Source organism: Cherax quadricarinatus, chromosome 36, assembly GCF_038502225.1.
Source record: "Cherax quadricarinatus isolate ZL_2023a chromosome 36, ASM3850222v1, whole genome shotgun sequence".
Lineage (NCBI taxonomy): Eukaryota > Metazoa > Arthropoda > Malacostraca > Decapoda > Parastacidae > Cherax > Cherax quadricarinatus.
In genome coordinates this window covers 27,675,950-27,703,848 of record NC_091327.1, presented here as the reverse complement: position 1 = coordinate 27,703,848, position 27,899 = coordinate 27,675,950, and the positions used below count along the sequence as shown (strand labels likewise).

The 27,899-nt window shown below is 41.0% G+C and overlaps 1 protein-coding gene across 4 annotated transcripts in view; it reads right to left on the bottom strand.

Moving 5' to 3' along the window:
- Positions 1–27,899, bottom strand: part of LOC128691397 (uncharacterized) — a 216,061-nt gene that overhangs the window by 169,402 nt on the left and 18,760 nt on the right. The window contains exon 1 of one of the 4 annotated variants that reach the window (XM_070091596.1): positions 9,392–9,449. The exons of the other annotated variants lie outside the window; for them this stretch is intronic. The gene's annotated coding sequence lies outside the window, so the exon portion shown is untranslated. Of the gene's footprint in view, positions 1–9,391; positions 9,450–27,899 lie in introns of those variants that run through there. 4 annotated transcript variants of the gene reach the window in all.

The window sequence follows — 27,899 nt, the reverse complement described above, 5'->3', positions numbered from 1 at the left end:
GTACGATAAAGCTATTGGAACAAGGAGAGAGTGGACCTAGTAACGACCAGCGAAGAGGTGGGTCCAGGAGCTACGACTCAACCCTTCTAAGCAAAAATAGGTGAGTACAAATAGGTGAATACACACACGCGCAAACACAGACCCAACCAATCCTGGCAGCTGTTCAGCTCTTATGGCAGACAAATGAGTCGTACTCTAATATGGGACCTCTGCAGCCTACGAGGATGACGATTTACTCCTGCTAGCCATCTTAGAAATCTATGTAACGATCTTTGGTTCCTACATATATGAAGTGAAAAACGCAGCACAAGTAATCCAGAGGATGCTTAACCACACAGTGGGTCATCACCTGCTTAAGACCCGTGTCAGTAAACACTTCTGTTCCCTGACAAATAAGGTACCATCATTACTGCTCTATGCTCGTTGCCGGAGCTTTCTTCAGCGACCCGTTGCTTCCAAAGACAGATTACAAGATCAAGTTTGGGTAATTCCATCTTACGGAGAATCTAATTGTTAATTGAGTAGTGCTTATGCACTACATGAAAGTCACTAAGGCTGCGTATAACCTGTTTACCGCCAATCAAGAATATTTTAATCCCTAAATCTGGAATTAAATTAAACACGAACTATATTTACCCTGAGAAATAAACACCTTTCGGTATATTTCTGTGTGTGAGAATAGCTATTCTCACACACAGAAGTCTGGAAGTCTGTTGCATAGGAGGATGGGTCATCTGTTTTTGGTCATAACATCAGCTTTTTCCGATAGAATAATTAATATTGAATTTCGTATGTTGTGTTTTTTCTAATAGGCTTTATACTGATACGTGACTTGCCTTATAGGTGCACCTCTTCTTAAAGCTATGTATGGATCCTGCCTCCACTTCATCACTCTCCAGACTATTGTACTTTCTGACAACTCTATGACTTAAGAAATACTTTCTAACATCCCTGTGACTCATCTGAGTCTTCAACTTCCACTTCTTTGTGTGTGTGTGTGTGTGTGTGTGTGTGTACTTACCTAGTTGTACTCACCTAGTTGTGGTTGCAGGAGTCGAGTCACAGCTCCTGGTTCTGTCGCTTCACTGGAGCTTTATCACACCTCTTCTTAAAGCTATGTATGGATCCTGCCTCCACTACATCACTTCCCAGACTATTCCACGGTGTGTGTGTGTGTGTGTGTGTCTGTAAATATGTGTGGGTGGGTGTTTAAGTATGTTAGAGCACTTGCCGCCTACAGTATTAATACTTGCCAACTAAAGGTCAGGCCTGCCAGGCAGAAGAGCTCACCCACAAACCGCCTACGCTTGCCTGTGAAACTCAACTCCACCTCCACGTTCAGTGGTAAATTAATACGTAGAGGAGAAGCTTGAGTTTACATACGCTCCGTCCTCTCCCTCTACCTCTTTCTCTCTTTCACCTCTCTCTCTCTCTCTCTCTCTGGATTTGCTTTTGAGTGGTTTATGAAAGTCAAGGACTTTTCAAAGAAGGTGGCGTGACAACGCTGACGTAAGCAGCATAATAAGCGAGGGAAGGGGGGAAGGAAGAAGAGGAAAATGGCAAAGAACAAGGAGCCACTCTGAAGATCAAACACCATGAGGATTTCAGCCATAAGGAAGTTTTTTAGAGAAAGGAGACTTCCCATGGAGTCACCACTGACATTTATTTTACTATTATTATTATTATTATTATTATTATTATTATTATTATTACTATTATTATTATTATTATTATTATTATTATTATTATTATTATTATTATTATTATTATTATTTATGTCATTATTATTATTTTTATTATTTATTATTATTTATATTATTTGTTTTTTTTTTTAAAGATTCGCGGGTATTCTCCCGGCCCGGGCCTTTTCCAAGTGGTGGCCCGACCTTGGCTCCCTGTCTAGGGAGTGTCTGAGACCTCAGTCTCTCATGGGAGGAGGCACAAGTACCCCCTCATCTTTGGGACCAACTGGCCCAGGCCTAGCCATATTCCCTGCCCTCACGGGGCTCGTAGGGAGAAGCTAAGCCTCTCTGGTCTGCCATCCCCGCCCCAAGGGGACTAATGGAAATGGCAGGCTTGTGAGCTGCAAGCTCTGGCTCGGGCACCTACCCTGCCCTAGAAGGGCTGGGCATGGTGTTGATCTTATGTTATTATTATTATCATTATTATTATTAATGTTATTGTTATTATGATTATTATTATTATTATTTTTTTTTTATTATTTTTTTTTTTTATTCGCCGGTATTCTCCCGGCCCGGGTCTTTTCCAAGTAGTGGTGACCCGGCCTTGGCTCCCTATCTGGGGAGTGTCTCGAGACTTAAGTCTCCCATGGGAGGAGGTACAGTACCTCCTCATCTTTGGGACCAAGTGTCCCCAGGCCTAGCCACATTCCCCGCCCTCACGGGGCTCGTAGGGAGAAGCTAGGCCTCTGGTCTGCCATCTACCCCGCCTCAAATGGGCTCGTGGGGATGGCAGTCTTATGAGCTGCAGATGGTAGCAAGCTCAGGCTATTTTTATTATTATTATTATTATTATTATTATTATTATTATTATTATTATTATTGTTATTATTATTATTTATATTATTATTTTATTATTATTATTATTATTATTATTATTATTATTATTATTATTATTATTATTATTATTATTATTTATATTATTATTTTATTATTATTTATTATTATTATTATTATTATTATTATTATTATTTATGTTATTTATTATTTGTGTTATTACAGTAGTGTCCCATAGCTCGATCGCTAGTGCACTCGGCTCACACACTGATGTCCCGAGATCGAATGCCCGGTAGGGCTGGAAAACATTAGGATGCGTTTCCTTAAGACACCTGCTGTCCATGTTCATCCATCAGTATACCTGGGGGTTAGTGGACTGGTGTGGGTCGCATCCTGGGACAAAACTGACCTAATTTACCCGAAATGTTCTGCAAAACAAGCGGCTTTCTATATAGTAGTATGGCACTGATGTCAGCTAGGACTGTATACCATGTACTTGTACTTGTAGGAATTATTATAATATTATTATTATTATTAAGGAGAAGCGTTAAACCCATAGAAGTTACGCAGCATTTTGAGCAAAGTCCATGACTGCAGCAAGAAGGAACTATTTTAATCAAGATGTAAAGTAGAGAGTAAGAGGGAAAGATGACCCCAATACTTTCTCTGATGTTTTCCCCTAAATGAATTAAACAAGTTAAATCTACTAATGGAAAGCACTGGATGCAAGAGAACATTTGGTATTAAGTTTTGAGACTTTGTCACTGGAGATGGAGGAAGACAAGAAGCGAGTGACAGAAAAGCAGAAGTGGGGATCACAACGACATGATCAATTTCCTGGAACAAAAATATAAGCTATATGAAAGGCAACTGGAATGCAAAGCAGTAACATAGATGATGGTAGCTGTAAATTTAAAGTGCCAAGAAGCAAATAAAAGATTTGTACCGAGTGTAAAAAAATTACATAATAAGAACAGAGGGAGTCCATAGTTCAATAAGAAATGCCGAAAAGGCAAAGAAAGGCGTGAGAAGCCGTAGAAGGAATTCCGAGAATATACAACGGAAAAACAAGTAAGAGAGCTGGAATGAATATGAAACGCAAAGATAGAAAGTTAAAAGACAGTTCGAAAATGATATACAGCAGCATCAAAAACCGAAATTGAATTACAGCCACTCCAGAGCCACAAATGACAGATGGCGTCTTAAAAAAAATAAAGATGGAAAGGGAGGGAAGACAGATCAGCCGTAGGGAAGAACAGCATGGAGAAGTAAGGGAGGCAAACTCATCCTACATCTACAAGAGTAGGTATGACAAGGTCCAACAGGCTACAAATAATTGACGCCACTGAAAGCAGTGAGTTCAGTTTGGTGACTGTACTCATTCACTCACACACCTCATCTGTTGCAAGACTGCAGGAGTCTTTGGTCGTCAAGGTAGTACACTGGCTGCGACTACATAGGAGGTTTGAAGAGCCTTTGCAGGTGACTTGGTATGAGCAAATGATGGTCTTGGAGGAGGTCACCACCAGCGGCAATCACCTCAGCTGTGCCTTGACCATGAGACTCTCGGACGCTGTGGTGTGGGCAAAACCAACTAGTGCAGGATCAAGTTGACCTGAGTATCCTCAGTGGTGTGGATCGCTGCTGCCTCTTTCAATGTCTATATCCTGGCCAGATCGTCGCGTTCAGTCCGTGCAGAGGCGCAATAAACACATTACCCTAGACACTTTCTCACTGTGAGTATGATGTTCATTTCGCATTCTATTTGTGTAAGGTGGGAACATTTACCTCCCGTCATCTTCCACGCGGAAGACATAAACGAAACAGTGATTTCAACGAGGAATTTCCTTAACACACGCAATCCTGGCCAGTTTGGAAGGCAGCCCCCCCCCCACACACACACACATACACCCACCCACACCCGCACACATACACACAAATACACAGTGAACCAGGGAAAGCAATACAGAATTGTTCAACAGCAAGCGCTGGAGAGCCGCAAAAAGTAATGAAAAAAAACTTTATACCATTACAGATAGTGCTCCAAGCCCGCAACTTACCAGGGATGCAAGATTGATATTTTGCCCAGAGGGGCGAGTTTATTGGGCAGTGCCACTCATCCTATGAGTGAACATACTGCCATAAAAGCAGCACATTTCAGCCTTGACTCCCTTCCCTTCGCTCATCTCTGTGACTAGTTGATGGTCCATTACGGACCAAAACGTCGTCATAAATTTTACGTGCGGGTTATTTGTGTATCGTTCCAGTCACGGTAGTGTTCTTTTTTTTTTAGTTCTCCGTATTTCCAAATCGTATTTTCCTATGATTTACTTTTTGCTCCTGCTCCCTTCACTTTATTAATTATTGAAGAAAGGACACAGCTGCAGATTAAGCTTGTATTCCGACAACGCATCGCTCTGTGCAGTTTTATCAAAACATTGTAACTGATAGAGTTCTACACAGAGAGAGACTTTGCCACAATAAAACCATGTTTTGTACTGCTCTTTATTACTGTGGGCAGTACACAGCTTTATTCAATTCTCTCGTTCCCCGTGAATCTAATATTTCTTACATTTTAATATTTCTTCTCGTATCCTCTAGCAAATAAACCAAAAACAATTATTCTAATTTAGTTGAGAGAAAAGAAATTTTGTAAAATGAACAGTTGATAATAGCAAACAATGTCAAAAAAAAAAAAAAATTATGACAAAATCTCCAAAACAGAAGAGATAATGTGTAATAACCTACAGTGTTGTCACTAAAAAAAAAAGAAATAGATTAGCTAAAAGAGATATATAAAGTAAAGCGTAGGAAAAGATACAAGTACTTCATATATACCAAACAATGGTGGAGGTTCAGACGCGATATCATTTTGGATTTTGAAGAAACGCGCCGAATTTAGCTATCTGCTCTGGAATATATTGAAAATATCCTGACTTGAAGGCAAACTGGTACACAACAAGTAACTGATATCATTGCTGAGGATTTCCACCTATTATTAATCACTTGCCTAGCATTTCTAATAACTTCTCCGTAATTACTAGTAACTTTCCCCATCTGGAAAGTGATTAGTGACTCGACAGTGGTAAGGGGATCGACCGAAACGTCGCCCTGAAACTCCTCTCTTAAGTACAGGTTTATAATGATCACTTTTTTACCCATATCTGATCACTTTTCTCGTCTTAATAATCCCTTACAAATCACTATTAATCACTTTACCCGATAAATATTTTTTTTAACACATCGGCCGTTTCCCACCAAGGCAGGGTGACCCGAAAAAGAAGAAACACTTTCATCATCATTCACTCCATCACTGTCTTACCTACACTACAGTTATAAAATTGTAACTTATCGTAATTACTGTTCGCTCTCTACAAAATTTATTTTTATTAGCGTCGGTTTTAATTCTCTCCCTTCTCCCCTCATCACTTTCTTGTCACTTTCTTCTCGCTTTTGTTCACCTTCCTTTCGTTTTGAGGCACTTTTCTCACCTCACAATTGTCGTTTTTTCTTCGTCATTCATCATATTCTTACCATTTTTCCCTCATTTTTCCTTCTCTTATACTGAACTTCAACTTTCCTTTCAATTGGTAGTAACTTTCCCCTTATGATTAGTTATGTTCCTTTTAATAACAGTCACTTCAAAGACAGTCACTTTATCCTCATTAGCAGTCACGTCTGGAGCTAGTCACTTTCCTCTCGACAGTAGTCACTTTCCCTCAAACAGCAATAACTTTCTTTACAGCAACAGTCACTTTCTCTTCCCTAGAGTTCACTATCGCAGCAACCACAGATTTTTATTAATAGATCCTCTTTTTGTTGGTCATTTTTTCCACACCAGATTCTTGATATTGTGGAGGTAAGCGGCATCACACGATAGAAACTGAGACACAAAAACAGTATAATACCATCCTTTACCGACAACGTTTCGCCCACACAGTGGGTTTAATCAAGTCATAAACACATCTCTTTTTGTCTTGGTAAAGCCCATTGTGGAGGCGAAACCTTGTCAATAAAGAATCACAATATATTGAATTTCTCTCTTTTTTTCCATCATATATGAATCCTGTAGACGGTATCTGCCTGTTTATTGTAATATCACCCCCATAAGCTTCAAAATAGATGGCTGCGCAAGAGCATTTTAAAACAAAAGATACCCAGGCACTGATCCCTAAAAGAACTAACAGGAGTACATTTGAGTAAATGCTATTTACCATATGACATTATTTTTTTTCTGTTTTGAAGCAAATTTAGTGCATTTGAGAGAAAAAGAGTTATTTATGTGGATATATATTGCTGTTAGTGACTTGAAAGTGACTGAAGTTGAGGAGAAAGTGATTATTACTGGAGCTTAACAAGCTACTAGTGAGGCGAGAATGATTAGTAATATAAGAAAATGAATAGCGAAAAGTCACTGCAGGAGATGAAGGATAATAACCCATATGATACGTCAAGACAGTGAGTGAGAAATGGGTTATTATCCTTCATCTCCTGCAGTGACTTTTCGCTATTCATTTTCTTATATTACTAATCATTCTCGCCTCACTAGTAGCTTGTTAAGCTCCAGTAATAATCACTTTCTCATCGATTGCAGTCATTTTCATGTCTCTAGTTGCTTAATTTTAATTTTATTATCACTTTTTCTTCACTTGCAGTTGCTTTCAATTTACTAGCAGTCATATTAATCTATTTTAATAATCACTTTCTCCTCAACTTCAGTCACTTTCAAGTCACTAACAGCAATATATATCCACATAAATAACTCTTTTTCTCACTTTCGGCCATAAGTCACTATAAATACCTTTCTTCACACTTGAAATCATTTCACCTATAACATATTCAGACATCTAACCCCAAATCTCCTTGTCACATTCATCATTTTCTGCCCCTTCCATTTTACATTCACTCACATTAAGTGTCACACTTTTTCCTTCCCTAAGAAGCATTTTCTTGTCAATTTCAGACCCTCTTTTCTCCGTAATACACTTTCCCTTACTTTCAATGGCTTTATTGCTTCCTACTCCTCTCCCAGGGATTCTCCTCCCTCAACTAGGACACGTGGATCTCTTGTTTCCTTGTCTCCCGGCTCAAATTTAGTCGTCAGCTTCATTTGTCACCTATTTTCTCCACTAAGGAAAAGGGAGGGTTAAGAAGAAAGAGATAAGGGAGATATAAAGAGAGAGAAAAACAGATAGCAAAACAGACAAAGAATGGACAAGATGGAACAAATGGCCAGTTGAAACACACACACTCACACACACCGACACATACGCATTCACACACACACATACATTCACACACACACACACACACACACACACACACACACACACACACACACACACACACAGCATACAGGGTGCTAAAGGGACTTAATAGGATGAACAGGAAAAAGACGCTTCAAGTGAAAAAAAGCGGAAATCGGAAATAAAGAGACACTGACGGAAATTAAGGCACTAAATGTACCAGATATGTCAACAAATACTTGAATAGCCTCTGGGTTGACAGAAAATGGAATAACTTGAATGAAGAAAGAGTTGAGAGTGACTTCAAACATAATTTTAAAAATAGTTAAAAAAGAGCTCACAAACCAAGACTCAAACCTTGCAATCATAATTAGGTAAGTACACACACACACACACACACACACATACACACACACACACACACACACACACACACACACACACACACAGTAACAAGGGGACACAGTTGGAAGCTGAAGACACAGATGAATCACAGGGATGTTAGGAAGTATTTCTTCAGCCACAGAGTAGTCAGTAAGTGGAATAGTTTGGGAAGCGATGTAGTGGAGGCAGGATCCATACATAGCTTTAAGCAGAGGTATGATAAAGCTCACGGCTCAGGGAGAGTGACCTAGTAGCGATCAGTGAAGAGGCGGGGCCAGGAGCTCGGACTCGACCCCCGCAACCTCAACTAGGTGAGTACAACTAGGTGAGTACACACACATACACACACACACACACACACACACACACACACACACACATACACACACACACACACACACACACACACACACACACAAAGCTAGGAGAGAAGCTTCCTACAAGCACCTTGCTTGAGAGGCATGACCAGGACCCGAGATTCAACACCTGCAACCACAGATAGTGAGTATATACACATCGTAGCTTGTAATACCCTGACAAAGCATTAAAAACAATTCGTCCGTTGTTCACCAGACTATTTGCCTTTCACAACTACGAACGTCAAAGTAGCATGTTTGAGGAATACATAGCATATTTCTATTATTACCAACATTGCAAAATGAAGCATCCCAAAAAAATATATTATGTAACTCACAAATCTGAGATAAACTAGTCAACATTTCGTCCTGTTCTGAACCTTTGTCAAGTCCCGAATCCATTAATGAGTTGAAAATAGTCATAAACAAATAGAAAAGTCGTCTATTTCATCTCCTATTTATGGCTTAGTTGAGTTGTCCCTGCCACGGAACTGAGAATTTTATTCACCCATAAGTAGACATGTTAACATTAATGTGGACGTACATTACCAACTTGACATCAGACGAACATCACCACCGTGACATCAAACGTACTACACCAACCACAACTTCAGAGGTACAACCCCACCGTGACACCAGAGGTAAAAAACCACAGTGACACCAGAGGTACAACCCCACAGTGATATAAACACAGAAACCATCACTAAACCAAACACTTTGAGCATCACTTTATACACCACTTGCATATTAAAAACGAATTCGTTGCTTTTCTCCACAACAATCACTAGGTCTCTGGCGTCTCCAAACAGACGCCAGGGTGTCCCTATTACTCCTTGGCGTCGGCCAGGACGCGTGATATCAAGGAATGAACACAACATCACTGGCTTACACGTAGGGGCGACGGACGGAGCGACGGAGGAGGCGCCACCGTCGCTTCTCTGGTCCCCAGACCAACTGACTGGAAGTGCCTGGAAACACCCCTCCTGGCACCCTTTCTCTCACCCTCCCGCCTCTCCTCTCTCTCTCTCTCTCTCTCTCTCTCTCTCTCTCTCTCTCTCTCTCTCTCTCTCTCTCTCTCTCTCTCTCTCTCTCTCTCTCTCTCTCTCTCTCTCTCTCTCTCTCTCTCTCTCTCTCTCTCTCTCTCTCTCTCTCTCTCTCTCTCTCTCTCTCTCTCCCTCCCTTTCTCTCTCCCGGCACCCTCTCTTTTTTATAACTCTCATTTCCACCTCCTCCCAATCCATCCCCTCTTTTTCCTCCATCCTGCTAAACTGATATAGGTCGTAAAGGTTTCCGATGTTTCTTTTTTCCCAAGTATTAAGTTTTCATTCTCTGACGCAACTTACCCCACCAACACTCACTCCTTCACTCCCTCACATTCATTCTGATTCCACTGTCTACCCCCTTTCCTTTCCTCTCCCCCCACTGTGTTTTAAATTCTTTGTCTCTTTTTTTCCCCTACACATCCCCATTTCATTACACCCGCCTTTTCCTCCCCATGTTCATCTCTTCTCTCTCACACACATTCCTCCTTTCTTATCCCAAAATCATTCTCAGCTCTGTTTGAACGATATCTCTTAACCCCTCGTAGCCACTAAACCCATAGTGGAGTTCTTGATAATATTTTTCATCACTCTACTGAAGTCTCCAAACTTATACTGACAGATTTTCTTACCCAGTGTACGTAACCTCTCTAGTATGATGGAATATGACAGGGAACACTGCTACCTTTATTCTCACAATGTAACTATCTTAAAATTTTAAAGAAACACATTCTCTCACAGCCCATCCTCTGGTAATCAGCTAATATTCTGGGGCGAACTACGACACTGCAGTGACTAAAGATTTATATGGAAAATCTTACAAGCAAGGAAGCCAAGAAGTTTACAGCTCTAAGGTGTATAACGTTCCTGCTGGATATTATGTTTCAAGACACTGTACGAGGCTAGAGTTTGCTGTCGACTTGTTTCTGCACAGTTTCATTGACTGTCTGCCCCTTTGCCCTTCTGTCTCGTCCTAGACTCTTTCGATCTGTTATTTCAGCAAAGCCTTCATGATGTGTTAATATTAGTATTCTCAAAGTCAAAAACTTGACTCAACTTCGTGGACAACTAGATGACACTTTGTATGTTTCCTGATGAGCGCATCAGTCATGATGTGTACGCACTGAGAACAACATCACATATACACCTGGACCATCAGTATGTACTGACCTGCACCATCACCATGTACTGACCTGCACCATCACCATGTACTAACCTGCACCATCATCATGTACTAACCTGCACCATCACTATGTACTGACCTGCACCATCACCATGACCTAACCTGCCTACTAGTGTCCGCTTCCTGCCCCTTCTTGGGGTAGGCTCCTGATCCAAGGAACTGGAGCTTCCCTCTCATTCCTCAGGCGTTATATGATCCTTAGGGTTTAACCCTTCCCACTGAATTAAATAATAATAGTAATAATAATATTTATTTTTTTTTTTTTATTATCACACCGGCCGATTCCCACCAAGGCAGGGTGGCCCGAAAAAGAAAAACTTTCACCATCATTCACTCCATCACTGTCTTGCCAGAAGGGTGCTTTACACTACAGTTTTTAAACTGCAACATTAACACCCCTCCTTCAGAGTGCAGGCACTGTACTTCCCATCTCCAGGACTCAAGTCCGGCCTGCCGGTTTCCCTGAATCCCTTCATAAATGTTACTTTGCTCACACTCCAACAGCACGTCAAGTATTAAAAACCATTTGTCTCCATTCACTCCTATCAAACACGCTCACGCATGCCTGCTGGAAGTCCAAGCCCCTCGCACACAAAACCTCCTTTACCCCCTCCCTCCAACCCTTCCTAGGCCGACCCCTACCCCGCCTTCCTTCCACTACAGACTGATACACTCTTGAAGTCATTCTGTTTCGCTCCATTCTCTCTACATGTCCGAACCACCTCAACAACCCTTCCTCAGCCCTCTGGACAACAGTTTTGGTAATCCCGCACCTCCTCCTAACTTCCAAACTACGAATTCTCTGCATTATATTCACACCACACATTGCCCTCAGACATGACATCTCCACTGCCTCCAGCCTTCTCCTCGCTGCAACATTCATCACCCACGCTTCACACCCATATAAGAGCGTTGGTAAAACTATACTCTCATACATTCCCCTCTTTGCCTCCAAGGACAAAGTTCTTTGTCTCCACAGACTCCTAAGTGCACCACTCACTCTTTTTCCCTCATCAATTCTATGATTCATATGATTCATAATAATATGATCATAATAATAATAATAATAATCATAATAATAATAATAATAATAATAATAATAATAATAATAATAATAATAATAATAATAATAATGATAATAATAATAGTAATTTTAATAATAATGATAATAATAATAATTTTAATAATAATAATAATAATAATAATAATAATAATAATAATAATTTTAATAATAATAATAATAATAATAATAATAATAATAATAATAATAATAATAATAATAATAATAATAATTTTAATAATTTTAATAATAATAATAATAATAATAATAATAATAATAATAATAATAATAATAATAATAATAATTTTCATAATAATAATTGTGAGTGTTTCTTCATATTATATGCATTTAATTGAAATTAAGAGCATGATAACACTTCTCTCTGTCTCTCTCTCACTCTCATGAAAGTGTCTCGAGGCTGGCAAGTGGTGGGGAGGGGGGAGTTCTTGATCCAAGGATTGAAGTTATTCTCCTCTTTCCCTCATCAAACCTCATTACCTTCCATTGCTCAGGCCGGGTGTGATTCTTACCAGTTTAGCTCTTACCCGTGAATTTACAGGAGTAATATGTCGTAATTTTTTCCAGTGTTCCTTTATTAGTTGTGTATTTTGGGGACCAACATACAACAGTATATTTAAAGTGTGGGCTGACATAGTGGTAAGTGTTTTAAGTGAAGTTTTGTACTGGGGGATTTAGAACTGGTAGGGAATATTTTTCCATTTCTCTCTCTGTCTCTCTCTCTCTCTCTCTCTCTCTCTCTTTTACACAGGGTTTGACAAGGTTAAGGATCCCTAGCTTTATTGACAAGCTATTTACAGGTTGAGGATTTCTAACTTTATTGGCAAGCTAAGAGCTGTTATCTACATCAGCTCATTTGAAAGCATTTTTCTTGTTATGAGACATACAAGTAGGGAACAGGATGAAGTTGGAGCCATCTGTGGGCCAGCATTTTCATTTCATCAACTGACTTTATCTCGTTGACATCATTATGCTGTACGAATGTGTTCCATACTCGAGTCATCCTGGGTATATATGATCTCAGATGTAGTGATGTTCTGGAGAAGGGTACAGCCAGAGTGAAGTTGCTGCTTTCTGCCCGTCTTGTGGTATAGAAGCTTGCTTCACGCTGTCCTCGAACTGGAGCCAAGTGTGGTACTTTGACAATGTTGGCCTTGTACATAACAGTAAGGCCACCCACATCCCTCCTGTGTTGAAGGCTCTGCTGAAATGACAGATCTATCCAGGATGGGTCCAGGCGAGAGATGAGACGTCTTGCTCTGTTCTCTACTCTGTCAAGCAGTAGCAGATGGGAGGGGGGGCAGGCAAACCAAGAAAGTGGAGCACACTCAAGGTGTGAGCGTACTTGTGCCTCGTACAGAATCTTGCAACCCCTACTGTCAAGCAGATGCGAGATACGGCGAAATGCTGTAAGCTTCCTGGCTGCCCTGTTTGCCAGATTTACAACATGGTTCTTCATGGTCAGTTTGTAGTCAAATTTCACCTCAAGGATATCAACTTCTTCTCCAGGTGCCAACACCCTCACATTCATCCTTACTACTGCACCAGCATTACCATCATGGTGCCTAGAAACCATCATCATTTGCGTTTTCTCAGGTGTAAATGTTACTTGCCATCTATTTCCCCAAGCTGATATAGCTCTAAGCTGGTGATTGATGTAGCTTAGAGCAGCTGGCATTTCTTTTGGATAAGTGAATGTCAGTGTACAGTCGTCTGCATATGCATGGGATTCTGGGATGAGATGAAGAAGGTCATTGAAGTAGACATTCCATAACAATGGTCCCAGCATGCTTCCTTGTGGAACACCTGCCCCAATAGGATGTCTTGCTGATTCCGTTCCATTGATAACTACCCTTAGAGATCTACCAAGAAGGTAATCACTGAGGAGACATAGCGTAGAGCCTGCAATTCTCAGTGCTTGAAGTTTTGCTAAGAGGCCCTGGCGCCACACCCGGTCGAAAGCACCAGCAATGTCCAGTGCTACCACACAGCTGACTTGGATTCATCCAGTGACTGGTGCTACTTAGTGGAGAGGTTTAACAAGAGATCAGCAGCAGAGTAACCTTTCCTGAAGCCATATTGACGGTCACAAAGTAGTGAGTGGTAGTCAAAAAACTCTGTCATGTGTCTTGAGATTATTGTCTCAAGGATCTTACCAGTGATTGACAGGAGTGACACTGGTCTGTAGTTGCTGATTTCTGCTCTGCTCTTCTTTTTGTGAACAGAGTGAATCAAGTAGCGACCAGCGAAGAGGCCGTGCCAGGAGTTATGAATCGAACCCTACAACCTCAACTTGGTGAGTACAACTACGTGATTACACACAGTGATTGTTTATTATTATTATTATTATTATTATTATTATTATTATTATTATTATTATTATTATTGTCATTATTATTATTATTATTGTTACTGTTATATTTAAATGGCAGCGCTAAATCCATAGAGATGATACAGCGCCTGGGGGATGTGAGGCAATTGGATTCGATCCGAGGAAGGTCAGAACAAGTTCATTTCCCTGAACTAAGAGCCCCTCACCTTGATAAAGGAACTTCCCTTAAGTGGACACACACAAGAAGCGACCCAGAATAAGAGGGAGGTTCCTGAATGAGAAAAAAATCTGTATAAAATATAGTAGCGACTCGATTTTGGTCCTGAATGGACTGAAACGTCGTCTGAAATTTCTTTTTTTTTTTTCATTGTGTAGGTTATTTGTGATTGTTGAAAGTTGACAAGTTGAAGATTTGACTGAAGAAGTCTGCTGTGTAGGCGAAACGTCTTATCAACAGATACCCAACTGCACATGTGTCATATTCTTCATCAGGTCATTTGTGAATTGTTCAGGCCATGGCTTTACGATTCTCATTCTTCCTTAACAGCAAAGTATGAGTGGTGACGGATGATCAAAAGAAGCAAACTTAACAATCCGGCTCTCACTGGGATCCCTTTCGGGAACAATACTATTCCTGGTGTACGCAAATGAACTTCCCGGAGATCTCGAATCGGAAATGTCTGAAATCACAAATGATTCAAAACTAATGAGGAGAATGATCGCTGATGAGGACTGATTAAAACTGCAAGACGACCTGCACCCTTTGCAGGATATATCGGAAGACGCGCTGCTGGAATTTAACTCCTACACGGTAATGAAAATTTGAGAAGGAAGACTGGACAAGGTGCATCACACTGGAAGAGAAATATCTATCAGAATCAAAGAGGGAGAAAGATTTAAAAGTAAACATCATATTCAGTTTACCTTCAGTGGTTCACATAAACAGCATTACTTCAGCGGCTACTGGCAGACTCGCTAATACAAAAATGGGATTGAGGAATCAGAATACGAAAGAGCTCAGAGGTCTATATGCAACACTTGAAAAAATACCACAGTGGAAAGAGGAAATGAAACCTCAGCGTTTTCCTGTTCTTACACACATATCTTCAGAGGTATTCCTCTGAAGATATGTAAGCGCATGAAAGCTCTTAGGTTTATTTCCAATTTTCACAATGGTAGTTTTTGATATCTACAATAACGCGTTTTATTGTGATTTCTTCACAATAGGCGTGAAGACCAAGCCTAATAAAACACAACAAATCGGGAAAGGCACAGAGGTTTGACAGTATGTTGATTCCTGAAATGAGAGGAAGAAAAATATAAACATTGAAGATAGAAGAGACGAGAAGAAAATGAAGACAAAATCCACTTATACAAAATATTTCTAGGAACAGACAACGTTGACAAAAACAAATTTTTTATCTTGAGTTAAATCAAGACAGAAGAATTATGATGAACACACTTGCGACCTCGGGAGACTATTTTACAATGTTGTGGTTCATCGAAGTGGTATGTAATATTAGAACCACACAGTGGAACTTAAAAAGAATTAAAACCTTTTCCAACAAAAGTGAAGGAAAAAATCATATCAACCAATATGAAGATAAGAGACGAACCTCGATGGTGCAGCTCAGTACCGGGAAACAATATCAGATAATTACTAAGAACAATTTCACACACACACACACACACACACACACACACACAATGTAAAACCTCCCTTGACTTAATTCAGACTCAAGACCTAATTGAGTAGAGAATGAAATGTTAAAACTGGGTCATGAACCATTCATAGCTGATTCCCAGATTTCTGGCTTAAGTATGTAATTGGTTCAATATATAAAATGTCTGAAACTTCCTAGTTAAGATAATGGCAATAGTTCCTGATATGCACGAAAATTACTGAACTGTCTAGTACACAATAGACCAAGTGTGTTTAGTTACTTTGTTGAATAAATTTCTAGCTGTTTGTCCAGTGAATGATTAGGTGTGCAGGCTTTGCACGGAATTCTATAACCATTGAACACATCAGTGCAATTTGATTATTTGCGACTTTCAATTGTGTTGTGCGGATATTACATTTTTCAAATTCTTTTGCATGATTTTTGTGGTAAGGAATTAACAACACGGTATCAATTACCATTATATTGCTATCACTTTTTGTTTGTTTTATTGTAAATAATATTGGCTATTGTCTGACATTTTTTTCATGCAAAAAGCTATTTTGGATAGCTTAGTCTTTCCAGTTGCGTAATGTTGGTGCTGTTGTCTTGTTCTGAGTGTTGTTAAATGCAAAGTCTAAGTAAACGTAGAAACAATACCGAGAAAACTGGGCCAAAATGAGGACTGGAAAAAGTATAAATAACTGGTGAGATATATGAAGTGTAAGGATGGATTCCCTTTGATTAAAAGTATTCCAAGGAAGGGTATCCTGCCATCTTACTTCCACTCTAAACTTAATTCTGGAAACGAAGCTGTTTATATATCCCAGACAAGTACTAAACTTTCCCCATCCCAGACGGTAAAAGTGTCAACATTTATACACGTATACATAGACTGTGGCTCAATTCTTGGTTCGTTCCCAGATGCTCCTATTTTTATAGGGAGCATCCGGGAACGAACCGCCTCACCACTGGTTATGAGACATGCATACTAATCACTAAACCCAGGAGGTAAAAAAAAGGAAATATAACCAGAATTACAGAGCTTTAGTAAGGAAGGTTAGAAAATAGGTCAGGCAACTTATAAAGAATGAGGTCAGCAGCCGAGCTGAAAACTCGGCTGTAAGGAACGTTGGAAAAATCAGAATAGTGTTGAGTGTGCGCCTCGAAATGTTTGCAAATGTGTGTTTTCACTGTTAAGAGGGTTAGCTTGTGTCTGCCTCAGCGTCGCAGAATTTTAATATAGTGTAGATTATACATGAGCGTGTATGTATTTATGCACGTATGTATATGTATGCATGCATATACGCTTGTATGTATGCATGCAAGTGTATATGCATGCACACATCAAACACACTCCAGAAATGGGAAAGTGGATATGAAAGCACTTCGCTCTCAATAAGAATTTTTCACCAGTGCCACGAGAAAACAGGAAAAAATACGCATAATTTAATAGGCTGCATTTTTAACCTCAGCAAAAACTACGTATTACTTTCTGCATAATTTTTCCTGTTATTTTTACATGGCATTGATGAAGCATGATCAGTGACTACAAAAATCTTCTGCAAACCATTTACTCATTTCTGAGTGTTTGTGATCTTATGATGATGATGATGATGATGGTGTGTGTGTGTGTGTGTGTGTGTGTGTGTGTGTGTATGTGTGTGTGTGTACGTGTACGTGTATGTGTGTATGTGTGTGTGTGTGTGTGTGTGTGTGTGTGTGTGTGTGTGTGTGTGTGTGTGTGTGTGTGTGTGTACTCACCTATTTGTGGTTGCACGGGTCGAGTCTTAGCTCCTGGCCCCGCCTCTTCACCGGTTGCTACTGGGCCCTCTCTCTCCCCGTTCCATGAGCTTTATCAAACCTCGTCTTAAAACTGTGTATGGTTCCTGCCTCCACTACGTCATTTTCTAGGCTATTCCACTGCCTTATAACTCTATGACTGAAGAAATACTTCCTAATATCTCTCTGACTCATTTGTGTCTTCAACTTCCAATTGTGGCCTCTTGTTTCTGTGTCCCCTCCCTGGAACATCCTGTCTTTGTCCACCTTGTCTATTCCACGCAGTATTTTATATGTCGTTATCATGTCTCCTCTGACTCTCCTGTCCTCCAGTGTCGTCAGGCCGATTTCCCTTAATCTTTCTTCATAGGACATTCCCCTTAGCTCTGGAACTAACCTTGTCGCAAACCTTTGTACTTTCTCTAGTTTCTTGACGTGCTTTATCAAGTGCGGGTTCCAAACAGGTGCTGCATACTCCAGTATGGGCCTGACATACACGGTGTACAGTGTCTTGAACGATTCCTTACTAAGGTATCGGAATGCTGTTCTCAGGTTTGCCAGGCGCCCATATGCTGCAGCAGTTATCTGATTGATGTGTGCTTCCGGAGACATGCTCGGTGTTATACTCACCCCAAGATCTTTCTCCTTGAGTGAGGTTTGCAGTCTTTGGCCACCTAGCCTATACTCTGTCGGTGGTCTTCTGTGCCCTTCCCCTATCTTCATGACTTTGCATTTGGTAGGATTAAATTCGAGAAGCCATTTGCTGGACCAGGTGTCCAGTCTGTCCAGGTCTCTTTGAAGTCCTGCCTGGTCCTCATCAGATTTAATTCTCCTCATTAACTTCACATCGTCTGCAAACAGGGACACTTCTGAGTCTAACCCTTCCATCATGTCGTTCACATATACCAAAAATAGCACTGGTCCTAGGACCGACCCCTGTGGGACCCCGCTCGTCACAGGTGCCCACTGTGATACATCATTATGTACCATGACTCGTTGTTGCCTCCCTGTCAGGTATTCTCTGATCCATTGCAGTGCCCTTCCTGTTATATGCGCCTGATGCTCTAGCTTCTGCACTAATCTCTTGTGAGGAACTGTGTCAAAGGCCTTCTTGCAGTCCAAGAAGATGCAATCAACCCACCCCTCTCTCTCGTGTCTTACTTCTGTTATTTTATTATAAAACTCCAGAAGGTTTGTGACACAGGATTTGCCTTCCATGAATCCGTGCTGGTTGGCATTTATACTCTTGTTCCATTCCAGGTGCTCCACCACTCTCCTCCTGATAATCTTCTCCATAACTTTGCATACTATACACGTCAATGACACAGGTCTATAGTTTAGTGCCTCTTTTCTGTCTCCTTTTTTAAAAATGGGAACTACATTTGCCGTCTTCCATACCTCAGGTAGTTGCCCTGTTTCCAGGGACGTGTTGAAGATTGTGGTAAGTGGCACGCACAACATATCTGCTCCCTCTCTAAGGACCCACGGGGAGATGTTGTCCGGTCCCATTGCCTTTGAGGTATCGATGTCCCTTAACAGTTTCTTCACCTCCTCCTCATCTGTATGTATGTCGTCCAACACTTGTTGGTGTATTCCTTGCTGGTGTCCCCATCTGGTCTGTCCCCCCAGAGTCCTTCCTGTCTCTACTGTAAATACTTCCTTAAATCTCGTGTTGAGCTCCTCGCATACCTCTTGATCGTTTCTTGTGAGTTCTCCACCTTCTTTCCTCAGCCTTATCACCTGGTCCTTGACTGTTGTCCTCCTCCTAATGTGGCTATACAGCAGTTTCGGGTCAGATTTGACTTTCGATGCTATGTCGTTTTCATACTGTTGCTGGGCCTCCCTCCTTATCTGTGCATACTCGTTTCTGGCTCTTCTACTAATTTCCTTGTTTTCCTGGGTCCTATGCCTCCTGTACCTTTTCCATTCTCTGTTGCACTTAGTTTTTGCCTCCCTTCACCTTCGGGTAAACCAAGGACTCGTTTTGGTCTTCCTATTATTTCTGTTTCCCTTGGGAACAAACCTTTCCTCTGCCTCCTTGCACTTTGTTGCCACATATTCCATCATCTCGTTTACTGATTTTCCTGCCATTTCTCTGTCCCACTGAACCTCCTGCAGGAAGTTTCTCATACCTGTGTAGTCCCCCCTTTTATAGTTTGGCCTGTCCCCTTCAGTTCCTGTTACCTTCTCCACTTGTAACTCTACTATATAATCAAAACTCAGAACCACGTGATCGCTAGCTCCAAGGGGCCTCTCGTAAGTGATGCCCTCAATATCTGAACTGCTCAGGGTGAACACAAGATCCAGTCTTGCTGGCTCATCCTCCTCTCTCTCTCTGGTTGTGTCCCTGACATGTTGATGCCTGAGGTTTTCAAGTACCACATCCATCATCTTGGCTCTCCATGTTCCAGGTTTTCCCAGTCGATCTCCCTGTGGTTGAAATCGCCCATTACCAGTAACTTTGCTCTGCTCGAGTGAGCTCTTCTTGCCACCTCAGCCAGTGTGTCCACCATCACCCTGTTGTTTTCTTCGTACTCCTCTCTTGGCCTCCTGCAGTTCTGTGGTGGGTTATACATCACTCCAATGACTACTTTATGTTCTCCGGACTGAATTGTACCTACAATGTAGTTTCTTTCTCCAATCATGTCCATGCCTTCCATTTCCTCAAATCCCCATCGGTGTTTTATGAGCAGTGCAACCCCTCCTCCCCCTCTACTCCTATCTTTCCTCAGGATCTGATATCCCATTGGGAAGATTGTGTCTGTTATTGCCTCAGCGAGTTTTGTTTCTGTGACTGCTATGATGTCTGGGGATTTTTCACTGATTCTTTCGTTCCACTCCTCATGTTTATTCGTTATTCCATCCGCGTTTGTGTACCAAACTTTCAGTTTCTTTTCTATCATTGTGGTCATGCAAGAATATTGGGGTTGGGGGAGCGAGAGCCTTGGTGGGGGCCTACATGGGGCTGTGGTGTAGGTGGGGTTTGTGATGATGGGGGTGGGGTCAGAATGCCCATAAGGGGCAGCTGTTGGGGTGAGGTTTGTGATATGGGGGTTGGTGGCAGAGGGAACAGTGAGTGGGTTGTAGTATAGGTTGCTCAGTTGCGTTGGGAATGTCGCAGTTGGAGTCTTTTGGTGGGAGATTCTGTGGGGTGTGTTTGCCCTTCCTCCTGTGTCTGGGTCCTGCTCATCTTCGTCATTGCCTCTCGTTCCTCCTTGCGTCTCTGTACCCTCTCTTTCAGTGTAGTCCTTTCTTCTTGTATTCTGTCGCGGCCGAATTATACTCTCTGGTAAGCCTGTTTGTCCTTCAGTCTTGCTGTCTCTTGCAGAAACCTGGTTCGAACTGATTCTTCCTTGAAAATTACTTTGGCAGGCCGTATCCTTCCACTCGCAAACCACCCAATTCTCTGAAAATTTGTCACCTGGGTCATATCGCCCTCACCTATTGTTTTCATGATGCCTTCAATCATTTTTTTCTCCTCCTGTTTTATTTCTTCAAAGTTGTCCCCCTTGGCTTCTTGGAGCCCATACACAAAAACTGACCTCGCCCTTTCCTCCTCCCACTGAGTCTCCATCTGCTTCCTCTGAGGCATTTTATTTCCTTCCATTGACATGTTCTTGCCTTCAGTCCCTGTCATATCTGAAACTTCTATTCTCAGTAAACTGTCTTTCATGACCAGCTGTCCCTTGCTACTGCAGTTGGCTGTTAGAATCTCTGCATATAACATACCTTCATTGTCTTCGGACCTGTCATTTGATCTTAGTGTGCTCCTCGTCTTTTCCCTGGCCCCACGTGGGTCTGATAGGGCCTTTGCATACGGTATGTCTCCGTTGTTGCTTACCGTCCCCTTGTCTGCGCCTGACATTGAATTTCCTGATGTCACATCTGAATTGTCATTTGTCTCTCTAATCTGTTTCAGGCTTTGCAGTTTCTCTTCTAAGCACTGTATCCTAGCTTCTGCTGCTAAGACCTGTACTTCCCACTTCCTGCACTCTTCAGCTATCCGCTCCTCCATTTTCTTACCAAGCTCTACTATCTTCCTTCCCCACTCTTCCTCCCTTTTTTGGAGCTCTAACTCCTAGTCTTTCCTCCCTGGTTCGTCTACCAGATCTCTGGTTTTCCGTCCTCTAGGGCCACCCATTTTTTTTTTATTTATTACCACAGACAGAAGGCTAGAGGAGAGAGAGGGTGAGAGGGGGAGAGAGAAAGGGTAGAAAGAGGGAGAGAGAGGAGAGAGAAAGGGTAGAAAGAGGGAGAGAGAGGAGAGAGTATGGGGGTGAGTGATATGACCAAGGGGGAGAGGGAGAGAAATGTGAGGGGGGAGAGAAAGGGTAGAGAGAGGGAGAAAGAGAGGGAGAGAGAGAGAGAGGGGGAGAAAGGAGGGTGAGGGAAAAGGCTATGAGAGAGAGAAATGCGAGGGAGGGGTAGAAATATATAAAAAGGGAGATAGAGAGAGAAGCCTATAGAGAGAGAGGAGGGTGAGGGATAAGGTTATGGGAGAGAGAGAGAGAGAGAGAGAGAGAGAGAGAGAGAGGGTAGGGGGAAGGGGAGGGAAAAAGGCTATGAGAGAGAGAAACGCGAGGGAGGGGGAGAGAGAAAGATAGGAGGGAGGAGGGAGTGAAGGCAAGAGCGGGGGAGGGGAAAGGTCTGTGGGGGAGGGAAAGGTGTGTGGGGGGTGAGGGGACGCAGTCAAATTCCAAGGATCAGCTGTGTGAATGAGTGGGTGTGTGTACTCACCTAGTTGTGGTTTCTGGGGTCGAGACTCAGCTCCTGGCCCCGAGTGTGTATGTGTGTGCACGCGTGTGTGTGTGAGCACGTCAGTTGTTTATATGTCCCAGAAATACATTTCACCTCTGTGTATCCATAATACTAATAAGATACCATTAACACTGAGAGTAATTCTAATAATTATAATACTAGCGTGTGTTAACGAGTCTTTCTTTCACCCAGTTATGTACTACCTTTTACTCCATGTGTACCCAATACTTGCTTCTCAGATTGTACTGTCTTTGTGTCCTAAAACATTATCTCTCGAAACTGTTGTCAGGGCTGTAGTCCCATTAGCCACGACTTAATCCTCCTGCCTATTCTTTGCTCCTACAAATTTTATCTTCCTACTACTGCTAGGTGTTGTGTGTATGATAATCGCTCTGGAGCAGGGTTTGTGATAGCCAGCCACCAGTGATCGTAGGGCCGGCTCTACCACTCAAAACTTCCCGCCAACCACAAACAGGTGATTTGTACGTTACAACTCAAAGGGGACGTCCATCCAGATGCCTGATGTACGATGCTCGCTGTACGATGCTCGCTGTACGATGACTCGTGCACCTCGCCCTTCCGCCTCTGACTTCTTCAGCTATTCTCGTTGCCCTTTTGAGTCCTCATTTACCACACTATCACTTGTATACTGCTACTTTTATAATTTACACTTCACTTTTGGTAAGTACACTTCTCATTTGTGATGACACCCAACCTGTTAAGGCAGCGCTACTTCCTCAGGCCTACTGCTGCCACCTTCTCTGCTTATATATATTTATGCATATGTATGTATATATATATACATATCCCCTTTCTGGCTAGCTTGTTCACGCTGGCTGTGTGCTACATCACAGTTTCTCGTTAGCCAACCTCTCTTAATTCTATTTGATCTTTTCTCTTTAGTCACTCGCTTTGTACTTTGTATATTTGTAACAGTCTGGCGACAAGTGCCAGCTAGGCCTCAACGAACTGGCACTTTGAAATTTTGTTGTAAATTTCAGGCTTTCTCTCGCCTTTACTTTATTTTCTTTTGCTAATACTTTGGTTATCACTTGTAGGGTTGTTCACTGACGTTGTCACTAACACTGGTTGCTTCTAGCTGCTAAAGCACGCCCTAAAAGCACTAAGATTCTCGGAGCCTGGCGCTTGTGACCCACTACACTACGTCTACCACTGTGTGTGTGTATGTGTGTGTGTGCGTGTATGTGTGTGTGTGTGTGTGTGTGTGTGTGTGTGTGTGTGTGTGTGTGTGTGTGTGTGTGTGTGTGTGTGTGTGTGTGTGTATGTGTGTGTGTGTAAATTTAACTAAATAACATGACTCCAGCTCTTGGGTCTAACTCTTAGTCTTAGGCAGTAACATTATCTACAGTATTTGTAGTTTTTACTTTTGAAAATACAAACGAGTTAAACTGCTTCTTTGGTACTGGTGAAGAGTTCTTGATCCAAATAAATGGAGCTATAATACCTGACCTTAGATCAAATATGATTACCTTCCATTCCTCAGAGACCTTACAGGTTGAACGCTTCCCCGTCAATATAATAATAATAATAATAATAATAATAATAATAATAATAATAATAATAATAATAATAATAATAATAATAATAATAATAATAATAATAATAGAGACATGGTTGTCCAACACTTGCTGGGTGATTTGTGTAATCAGTCTCAAAATCTCTCTCTCTCTCTCTCTCTCTCTCTCTCTCTCTCTCTCTCTCTCTCTCTCTCTCTCTCTCTCTCTCTCTCTCTCTCTCTCTCTCTCTCTCTCTCACTCTCTCTCTCTCTCTCTCTCTCTCTCTCTCTCTCTCTCTCTCTCTTTCTCTCCCTCCTAAACACCGACCTATTCACCGTTTCGGTGTTACTCACTCGCCCGGTACGTGTGCAACCCTCGGGGCCAGAGAGTTGAGGAGAATCTGGGAGAGGGGTGGAAAGTAGAGATGGAATGAGAGAGAGATGAGAAAAGAGTAGGTGGAAAAAGAAGAAAATAGTGAGAAAAGAGAGAAAGCGCGGAAAGGAAAGAAAAAACATATGAAGAAGACGTAATGGAATGGAATGTTACTGTGGAACTGGAAGGAGGGAGGGAAAAGAATATATTTTTGTAGATTTGGCCGTAAATTCGCCTAGGAAATAGGCCACTAGAGTTAACAGATCCGGGTTTATATCTACAGATTGTCTTACCTATTACAAGAAAATATAGGATGTTTGTTTGATATATAATATATATATGTCGTGCCGAATACGTAAACCCGGTAAAGGGGTAATAGCATCTAAACGGGCAGGTTTCAGTATATAAATATTTCAATAAAATTTGGTAATGTATATATGAATTCATTAGTGGTCTGGGTGTGTACAGAACGTTTTTATTGTCCTTCCAGATCAATCAGAAATTGTTCTATGGCGAGTCCTCCAAGGATAAGTCGAAATTTGTCTGTGTTTGGGACGAAAGTGACTCAGAACAAGAGCCAGGTGACCTGGAATTGTGGACACAGTGGTGATGAATTGTCAAACGTGGAATTCCCATCTGGATTTCGGTTCCAAAGTGCAGAAAGGCCAGATGACAGAGTGAGGTTGGATAAACAGCTAGGTCACTGGCCAGTGCTAAGTAAGCTGCTTACATGCAAGTATTGCAGCAAAAAGAATAATCATGTCACATCCTCATTTTCCTGTGCCACATGCAAAGTAAATCTATGCATCAAGAAGGATAGAAATTGTTTCATAAAGTTTCATTGCAGAAATTAGTGATGTAAAATGATTGTTCTTTCTCAGGAAACTCTGGAATATTTCATTTGTAAGTTGTATCCCATTCCAATGTGTCATTGTTGATAAGTAGTTCCCATTTCTATTTTTTTAATACTTACAAAATGTTCAGAAACAAGTTCCATTTATGTTTTTTTTTATATTGTCTACTTGTATAATAAAATTAAAAAATAGTTATTTGTTTTTTTTTAACAATTGTAACCTTGCAACATTTTTAAATTGTTATACCCTTAACGGGCAGGACCGAGTTTACTCGGACTTCGCATATCTGCATTTGCTCGACACATAACTTTTACAACTCCATTTATATGGCCTCATTGACCTTACATCGAGCGGCTCTATCCCCTCATACGAAATCACTTTCAAATTCACATTTTGGTCTGCCTTGCCCTCTGAAGGGTTTTAACTAGCAATGCACTTCTTGCCAAATAGGGCAAGCGAAAATCTGTGTATGCAATAATTTCGCAAAAATCATTCTGAACTTAACGAAAAAAAATATTCCATTGTGATTATTATTAAATTATTATAAACTTATATAAAATATATTTAGTTGGATTAGGCTAAATTAAATTGCGCTTGTTATAATAAGGTTAGGTAAGTTCTTTTGGTACAAAATCAATAATTTTTATATTAACGAATAAAAAAATACATATCTTTAAATGTATAAGAGAAAATTTTAGAAAGGACTTAATTTTAAATGAGTTCTTGCTAATTGACCAGTTTTACCTATTCTTTAGATCAAATGTTTTCACACTTCTCACTGCATCATCAGGAGCTGTGCAATGTTGCAAAGGCAGCAACAGGAGAAGCAGGGTAAGTTTTCAAGAGTGTGGTAGTGAGAACGGTAGTGTGTAGGCACCAGCCAGTCTCAGAGAGAGGCATTCTAAGAGAGCCAGCAGCAAGGAATACCCGCACTGCGCTATTCTGAGAAAACACTTCCCCTCACTCCTTCAATTGAAGCCTTGCAACATTGCAAAGCTCCTGATGACGCATTAAGTGTGAAAGTACTTGAGCTAAAGATTTCCACCCCCCACCAACCGTGGCTTGTCTTGCATAGTTAAGATCGCCTGTTGTCTGCGGTTGTTTGCATATATATATATATATATATATATATATATATATATATATATATATATATATATATATATATATATATATATATATATAACAACACTGCAACTAGCCAAGGACTCGAACCCATGCTGCTTTGGCCTGCCTCAGGGTGGGTGAAAACTCATGACGCCTTAATCCACTGGACCAAAGGATTGTATGCTCCAGTGGATTAAGGCATAATGAGTTTTCGCCCACCATGAGGCAGGCCAAAACAGCATGGGTTCGAGTCCTTGGCTAGTCACAGTGCTGTTATTGATCAATACCACCTGTTCGTGGGCACAATTATATATATATATATATATATATATATATATATATATATATATATATATATATATATATATATATATATATATATATATATATATATATATATATATATGTATACATACATATACATATATATATGTATACATACATATATTAATAAAATACATTGACATATCCATCTCTATTCCTCAGTAAGTGCACAATCAAGCACATAGTGTTCTAGAAAGTGAACATAAAGGTAACCACGTACTTTACATTTAGTTGGATCTACTCCTCAGACATTTTCTCCCATCCATAATAGAAGAGATAGGGAAGGATGCTAGAAAAGTTCTAATCCATTCTCTGAAGGATTTTCCGTTGATTTTCTAGTGGAACAATGTATAGGAGGAGGGTGTGGATGTGCTGGATATGGGATGTAGAAAAGAGGTATGGAGGAAGTGGTGTGAGGTGGGGAACACGTCGGGGGGTGAAGGTTTTGAGGAGGTGGGTGTAGAAGAGGGAATGTGGGCAATTTGGGAAATGAGGAGTGAGTCAGGGAGAGGGATTTTGGAGAAGAGGGTGTGAGAGAGATGAGTGGTGGAACGGGATGTGAGAGGAGGAGTAATGCAGAAGGGGAGAGTGAAGGTAGAGAGGGGTTAGAAAGAGAGGGGATACACTGATGCAGGAGTGTCAGCCTATAGACATCCTGCCTGTATTCCTGACACTGATAAGAAAATGTCAGCCTATAGACATCCTGTCATCACTCCTGTCATGCTTTGAGGGAATTGTCAGCCTAGAGACAACATCTCATCACTCCTGACACACATCAGATAACTCAAGACATCATTTGAGTAGGTTACTTCCGTCTTTCCACCGTGACCCTTCATTATACCTTCTCCCCTTATCCATTATTCTATTTTCCATTTCTTTATGGCTATATAACACTTAGAGGGAGAGTGGTATGACTTTCCTATCATCTCACTGGAATATCGTATATTGAATCTTTTAGTCTGATAAAGCCACAGTAATATTGTTAGTGTGTGCATGACGAAAGGAGGTAATATCACTGTAATATGGCTGTCATTTTCCATATTGTGTATAGTACCGAGAGGTAGATAAACGCTGTGGAACCGAACAACAAAGCTGAGGGACTGAACACCCCCGAATTTCCTAGCCATTTTTATCGTATCTGAGGGACTGAACATCTCAAATCTCTGCTTCTACTCTCTCCGATATATTACTAGCCTTTATATTCGACTATTATGTAGGCGAAACTTTTCGTCAATAAAATGGCCCCTGAGTAATATAATTATTGTATACCTGATGCTAACCATACTACAACGTATACCACAGTAGTTTAATTACTGTGTACCTGACGAAGATTCATACTATTACTGTATGTATCAATCAACATAACATACTTATCTGAATAACAATTAA